The following is a 7,852-nucleotide window of genomic DNA, read 5'->3' as shown; positions in this document are numbered from 1 at the left end:
TGCTGGCAATTTAAATGGATTCCATTAGTGATGAAGAGACATCTTCATTTACAGTTAAATGCCCAGTTGCACCTACTGTTGAATAGTTACACAGCCTATCATGAACAGCCCTGAAAACACTCGCTGAGTACTTTAAACAAAAAAACCCTCTGTACAGAAGCCCATGCACCTGCCTTCGAAATGTGAGACTAGTACAGGGCATTTTATGGCATTTATATTCTTCTACTCACAAAGTTTAAGAAGCAAAGTAATTTACCTCACTTGTGAGAGCAGTGTCACCAACTCCAGGGGTAGCTGGCAGAGTAAAGGAAATAAGGTGATGGTGTCTGCACACACTGTGCTGCTCACAATATGCGTTTCAGAAATAATTGCTCTTTTGAAAGACGTAAAAGCCTCTGCCCCTTTCTAAATGCTGTGCAGTAAAAACATTACTTACTCTCTCACTAACAAGTATGGTTCGGTAATTGTAAAGTCATTTTAAATTCTAATTCAAAGTAATTTGATTTGCAGGAAATGGCAGTTAACTAGTGATTCAAATGCCTCTGTTAGGTGTGGCTGGACTAATGCACAGTCCACAAAGTAAGCAGGAGCACACACTTCAACGTGTCTCAGACAGTCTGTGATATCTTTCATAATACCAAGCAAAACAACTGTTTTCTGCAAATCACTATCCACTGAAAGTAGTTTCCATGTGGAAGTTTAAATTAGAAGGAATAACCATACTGCAGCCACTTTTAGCGATGGTTTACAGATTTGCAGCCAACGTACACCTCTGTGACAGTCCAGATCTGCTGGTCTGCATTTCGTAAGGCATATTTCTGCCTGTCCAGTTTCACCTCCAGACCATGAAGAACTTCCTTTAGATCACAGAGATGTCTGAAAGTATGGGATTATATTCCTAAACAGGACCCAAACACACAACAAGTTAAGTCAGACAAAAATTGCCCTATTTGAAAAGTACTGCCTAAGGCAATGACAAGGGAACCTTTTCCATAAGGAGAGGTTGACCCTGCTGTGCTCAGCCAGGGCTTTCCTGCTCCCTCCCCGCAACTCATTCCTTGCTCGTTAGCCCTCGCTCCGTCACACAAGGTTAGCAATGCTTCACTAATGCTGTATGTACACTCTTCCACCTATTTTTAGCTCTACTATAGCACCAATTGCAGTAGTAAATAAGGATCTCACTGTTGCAGCCTATTTATCCAACCCTTACCCGGTGAGCTAGAAAAATACCACTACACCCACAGCACACGCAGAGAGGCAGAGAGAGCCTAAGCTGCAGCGCTGTAGGGACTGAACACTTCCCCTGCTGTGTGAGCACAGTCTATGTACCCTGACAGTGCTTTAAGATGAAAGATTTTGTACAGTGTGCCTGTAAAGTCCCTCCCTCCGAGCACACCTTTTTTTCACTTGAGAAGTGTGTGATACGTTCCTGTAGACTGGCCAGAGAAGGGACCAGGACACCAGCAGGGTGCTGAGCTCCTAGAGACCATCTTTTTCAGCTTCAGGATGCATTGCAACACTCAGTCACGGCTATGGGTGCAAGTAATGCCAATTTTTAGAGGAGCACCAGAAGAGATAGGGGAAAGGTAGCCTGACCTTTCAACTGGAACAAGTAGGGGAAGTTGTAATAAAGACCAAAACTAGTGGGCATCTAGGGAAGTACAATCTACTTGGGATGATCACACCAGGAAGAGTTAGTATGGCTTTTATAATGAGAAGGTCTACCTTACTCTTCCTGGAGATCTGCAAAGTGATCAACAAACCTGTGGATAAGGGTGATCTGGTTGACATACACTGCCTTGATTTTCAAAAATGTCTGCCAAAGGGCTAGAAACCGAGTATCTGTGGAAGGTCCTGGCACAGCTAGGAAATACATTTCTTAATGAACAGTAAGCAACAGTTCAAGAGAGATCTGTGCTGGGATCTGTGTTGTTCAAAGTACTTACAGGCCATTTAGAAAAGGATGAAGTGAGAAAGGTTACCAAGGATATAATGTTATGCAAGGTAGTAAGGACAAGCACTAACCATGAAGAATTACAGAGGAATCATATGTATCTGAGCAAGAAAATATCTCAAAACATTTATAGCAGAAGTGGCAAATGTTCAGAGAAAGACAGGTCAGAAGATCAAAAGTAGAGAAAGCCACTGTACAAGGAACAAACCAGTAAGGCAGGACACAGCAGTCTGTGAAAGAGGTGACTTCTGGGTGTATGAAAAATTCTGCAAAACTGTGACTGGATGGTAAGGGTGAGTCACGACTGGTTATCTGCTTCTCTAACAGTACCAGCACTATGGGAGCATAAACTGAAACTTGTAGGAGCCAAGTTCAAAACAAGAAGAAAAAAGGGCAGCAGGAACTCCTCAAGAAAGGGCACTGCAAATGATACCAGTCTCGGTGGCTTCAAGGGAAGGCTGAACATACTCTCACAGAGGGGAACTGCCCAGGGGCCACATCTAGCTGTGAAGTATCTGAGTTCAAAAAGATGAAGGCTGGGAGAGCATGGAGTACTTGCCTTGCTCAGACTCTTCTGTAGGTCTTCACCTACGGATACTGTTAAACACACTCTTGGCTAGGTGAACCTTGGGTCAGGCTCTGCATCACCAATGTTACCTTCTAAAAGCACTAAAATCTCTCCTGCAATGACCTTTCAACATCTTTATGGATTAACTCACCTCTGTGTCTCTGTGTTAAATCTGCCATTTTCCTTAGCTCCTTCCCCAAAAAGTTTAAAAATCTGTCTGAACTGCACAGTTTTATAAAGTTCATAGCTCTCTTCATAGCAGAGGCAAGCTTGGCTGCACCTCCCAGGTTCAGAATTAAGAGCACAAACACAAAAGAGCACAACCACAATTTTAACTCATAACTTCTGACGATCTTGAGGCTTGGTAGTGGCAATAAAGCTCTACGCATGGTTCAGTCTGAACAACAAAAAAAAGGCCTTACAACCAGAAAATCCTAGCACTGCAACATTCTGTCTGAAGGATGCAAAAAAATGCTCTGAGAAAGAACTGTGTGGCACATATAAGGACAAGGAAAATCTCTAAGACATCCAAGAGACAATTTGTGAGCTCTGTTTCAGTCTTCGTCCTTGGCTAAAGCTTGAAAAGAAGCAGAAACACTGCTGAAACGTGACACTGTTTTACACAAGAAGTCTTTTGAGATTTGGGGAAGAAAAAAAAAAAAGACATGAAGTTAGTAGGAGTTCAGTCATGATATAGTGCTGAGTAAGGCTTGCTTGTACTTAATGGTTTTTCCCACTGAATTGCTGCCTGGACTCTCCAGTAAATCAGTATGCCAGGCAGGGGAGAAACTGCACTGCAGCAAGGAAAGAAGAAGAGGAAAAGGCGGCTCTCATTTTCTATTTGCACGATTCTGCTGCACAAGGAGAGGTACCACAGAGGTTATCTCTTAAAGCAGAGCTCACTTGGTATTTTTGGTTCCCTTCTCACAATATTCACAGGGAAGATACAAACGAAACAACACTAGGCAGAGCTTCTGCAGGAACAGCTGTAATTGGAAGACATTGTTTCTGCTGAGTAGCAGCATCCCACCTTCTTCCCTGGAAAACAAAACAAAACAAAATCAAGAGATTTAAAAAAACAAACCTGAGGCAGTTACAGGTCACAGCTGTGGGATGAGGTAGCCCCTGTAACCAGATGAGAACCCTGGTGGCACCTACAGTGCAGGCACAGTGTCTGAGGAGCATCACACTGAGATGGAGGAGAACCACAGTGCCCAGGCCTTCCTGGGGTGCCGCTTGCACAGTCCCAGTCATGCTTTCCTGGCACGTGGCCCAGCCTGGCTGCTCTCCTCTAACGGCCCTCTTTCTTTCTCATGAGCTTCATTAGCAGAACTAGGGGAAGGGGCTGAGGTGGACTAAGTATTATTTTGCACTCCTGAGTGTTGAGCCACATAATAACCACATAGTTGCACAGAGGTTCATTCCTCATCTCCCTTCCTTCACAGAATTACCAAGTTGTCCCATTCCCAACAAGATTAACGAACCTGTCTTCCCGTTGATGTTCTACAGCCCTAGAGACACCCTGATCCCAGTGTGCCACCTCCAGCCTTTGGTCTCCCTACCACTACAACCCTCCGGAGCCTCCCACACCCTTCTGTCAGTCTCCATATCCCCCCACTTCATCGTGTCCTCCTCTGGCAGCTGAACCAAAGGCAGCACCTTCTGAGAGTGGCCCGAGCCCTGTGCACCGCACAGGGAAGCCACTGTGTTCCTGCAGACCCTCTTCATTCCTCCCCTCTGACCAACCACATTCACAGAACTTGGAACAACTCTGTATGTTTTTGAAACACCATGCCTTCATCAGATTTGCTCAAGTGACCAAAATTATGCCTTGGGAGGGAGGGATAGGCAGCCTAGAAAGACAGCATAGCTGCACAAGTTTCATTTCCTTTGGGAAGTGTGGCTAATGTTCCCACCCTCTAGGTCTGGAGATTTCATTCAGCTAATCATCCAATATTTAGCACTATGAATTTTTTAAGGCTATTATTCCACAACCTTGAATACTTTCTGCTTCCCTGGTGCTTGAATATACTCTGACTGCCGAGTTCAGACAAGGTTAGATTTTGGTGAGCAGGAGGAAATACAGTAATTATCCTTGTTTTCTCATTTAATTCCCTTTTAAAAAAATCAGAGTAAAAGTAGAATTCCCTCAAGGAGGCTTCAAGAAATACCCTGAGGTCCTTTATTACGGATTAAAGGGACCTACAGAAAAAAAAGAAGTGACATTTTCATTTAGAAGACATTTTTCATTTGGAAAAATGACACTTACAGGAAGAAACATGCAAAGCTGTAAGCAATCAAACCACATGCCCTTAAGGCCACGATTACACTGCACCTAACTTCAGCTGAAGTCCACTTTACTGAGATGTCTAATTTACTCCAATGACTACTGCTTAACTTGCTTTCTACTAGTACAAGTCCCGTGTAATCGGGGGCACTTTTAGCTGGAGCCAATGGAGTGTATAATGTTTAATCAAGTATTAAGTAAGTGAGGAAGTTTAATCTCTTTTTGGATTGATAGAGAAAGCAAAGATCCACAAAAGAAGCACAGGCAAAATGCAATGAATTTCACTTTTACTCTTGGTTTCTTTTAAACTCGTTTATATTATATCATTTTCATAACATTCACACATCAAACCCTTTTGAAACAATGTCTACATATTTCCAGAAGACAGGATTCTTACCGCACCCAGGCAGTAGTGGGAAGGATTTGCAGACATATGCAACTCAGACAGCTGTCTGGAATGCCTACTCTCCAGCATGGAAGTATGAACGCCTGCCACCTCCACCAGAAACCAGGAGCTGGTTTTGAAAAGCCCAGAGCCCAGATCAGTACCTATGCCCCACAAAACATCAGTGGTGGCTAAGCAGGTAACTGCCTCTTAAACCTCAAAAGTCTCCTCAATATCCTCAAGAGACTGATTTGTAAACTCAGGTAGATCATTGACAACAGCAGGGACAAAACCCTGGGGGTAGGGAGTAAAAAGAGTCAAACCAGGCTGAGGTATAAACACATTATCTAATCACTGTAGCAGACAGTGCAACCAGTAGCCAAGAAAAACAAAAATTGGGAGCTTTTTCCAGATTCAGTACAGGAATGTCACTGTACATTAAAAGCACAGTTTGCTTCAATCCAATTTTGGAGAGGGAGGGAAAACAGCTTGTGTTTCTTTCTTTTGTAGAAACCTTCTTTTCTAGGCTAGCCTCCAGCCACCTAGAGTGCTTCCATGCCTGCATCCCTCTCTCCTGGAATTCATCCTTTCTGGTTCTGAAGTCATCTCCACCAGAGCAGGGCCCACAGCTGTTCCTGCTGGCTGCAGGCAAGCTCCAACCTCTACAGCACAGCCAGCAGCAGGCAGATAGGCAATGCCACTGACTCTGTGTGGAAACAGAGACCACCACAAGCAATATCAAAGAAGGACAGAACATTTACCGTGAAACAGAGAAGAGTTGATGCATCATTTTTAGAGAGCTCGTCTGTGCTTTCACAGTAAATGTGAATGCAATGGGAATGTCACCAAGAGGTACAGGTGTAGAAGAAAAAGGTGCACAGAAAGCAGCATTACCTCTATTACTAGACACTTGGAATTACCATGAATTAATGAGAGTCCTGCAGTCCTTAACCACTGAAAAAAAAAACCAAGTGCTTAAAGTAGCCATTAATGTGCTGACAATTGCCTCTGGCAAAAGCAGTGCGAATGCAGTGCATGTACGGGACTAGTCTAGACTGGGACCAGGAAGCTGTATACAAGTACGCAGGACAGGTTTGCTTCTGCCCAGGCTTCTGGAGAGGTCTCTCCCTTAAATTGCCATTGGCACTCCTGAGTAATCATACAGGCAGTTTTGCTGGAATGGACAAGGAAACAAGGCGACGTATTGATGCTGCTGAAAGATCACCTGTTCAGTGAGTGAACGGGTCTTTTTATGTTTCTACCCTATACAGCCAGAGGATGTGAAAAACAGCCCACAAGAGATGTTCACACTGCACAGGAGTTCTTAAGATGTGAATACCTGATAAACGACATAACTGCTAAGGTAAGCACAGCTTAACTAGTTGCCCACGTCAGAGTCCAGCCAGGACACACAAAATGAAGAAAACACTGGACTGATCCAAAATATCTATTGCCTTCCGTGTCTGCAATTATCATGAGCTCTGAGGCAGATCTCCACAAGATGGATATAAATACAACATTTCAGGCTCAACCAGATATCTGCACAGGGCTAAACATCAGTATTAAAGTCAATGTTGAGAGATACCAGATCTGGTCCTAGGCTACAAGCTGGACTGATGAGAAGGGAGCTCAGCAAACAGCACAGGTTCCCTATAACAGGTCTTTGGAGAGGCACGTGCAAACCATCATCAGATGTACTCTGACTACATCTGATGACAGTCTGCACGTTTTTTGGGTTTTGGGGTTGTTTTCTTTTTGGGGGGTGGGGGGGGGAGTTGGGGGAGAATAAAGGAAAAAAGTTTTACTGAACAAGGTGGAGAAACCTGTTTGGTTTCATCAAAGATGGGGTAAAGGAAAAGAGAAACAGTTTGGCAGGGTTTGGCACATCCCTGCTCTGACGAACATAGAATTTAAAAAGCTCCAAATGGTATCAAGAGAGAAGGGACTGGTACCTGACTCTCCTTCATCCCTAACTGAATAAATACACTCTTGCATCTAAAAGCTGGAAGTTTGGCATAAAACCATATGCAATTAGGAACATTAAGAATTTTCAAACACAGTCAAAATGTTTTGTTTCCAAATCCATACAGAATGAAACACATTTCATTGCCTTGAAACTAATTGTTGCTGCCCAGCCAGCCCTGGTGGTAATGAGAAGCAGCAATCCATCTCACAGGAACCCACAGAAAACTTGGCAGGAAGAGAGATCTCCATGAGTTATTGCTGTAAATAAATTTTTCAAGGGTGGGAGATGTAGGAAGGAGGCATTTAGTCCTTTGCTAGTCTTTCTTTTTAATGTTTTCTTTCTCAGTTGATGTTTAATTTCATATGGGATTCACTCTTTCATTGCCTGATATCTGTTATATTTTCTAATTATTCTTTTCAGCCTTGTTTCAGCTCTTCCCTTATCCTCTATCAAGTGTGTACGCACAGCTATGTATCTTCCTGCCTTGCTTTCTTCCAACACTTCTTTTCAGCTTCTCTCTTCTGTTTTCAAGTCCATTTTTGTTTCTTTCTCTCGCTTCATCTCTTCTTCCCACCTTCTTTCCTTCCTTGTTCGAGTCATTTCCCTTGATTATTTTACTTTTCTCTCCACCACTCACTATAGTTTTCTCTCATAGCCTAAGATTTCCATGTTTTCCTTTTAATTTCCTAACC

The sequence above is a fragment of the Buceros rhinoceros genome, unplaced genomic scaffold, assembly GCF_000710305.1.
Source record: "Buceros rhinoceros silvestris isolate BGI_N320 unplaced genomic scaffold, ASM71030v1 scaffold5062, whole genome shotgun sequence".
In the NCBI taxonomy this organism is placed as follows: Eukaryota; Metazoa; Chordata; class Aves; order Bucerotiformes; family Bucerotidae; genus Buceros; species Buceros rhinoceros.
The sequence above is the reverse complement of the archived record's forward strand: the minus strand, read 5'-3'. Positions refer to the sequence as shown.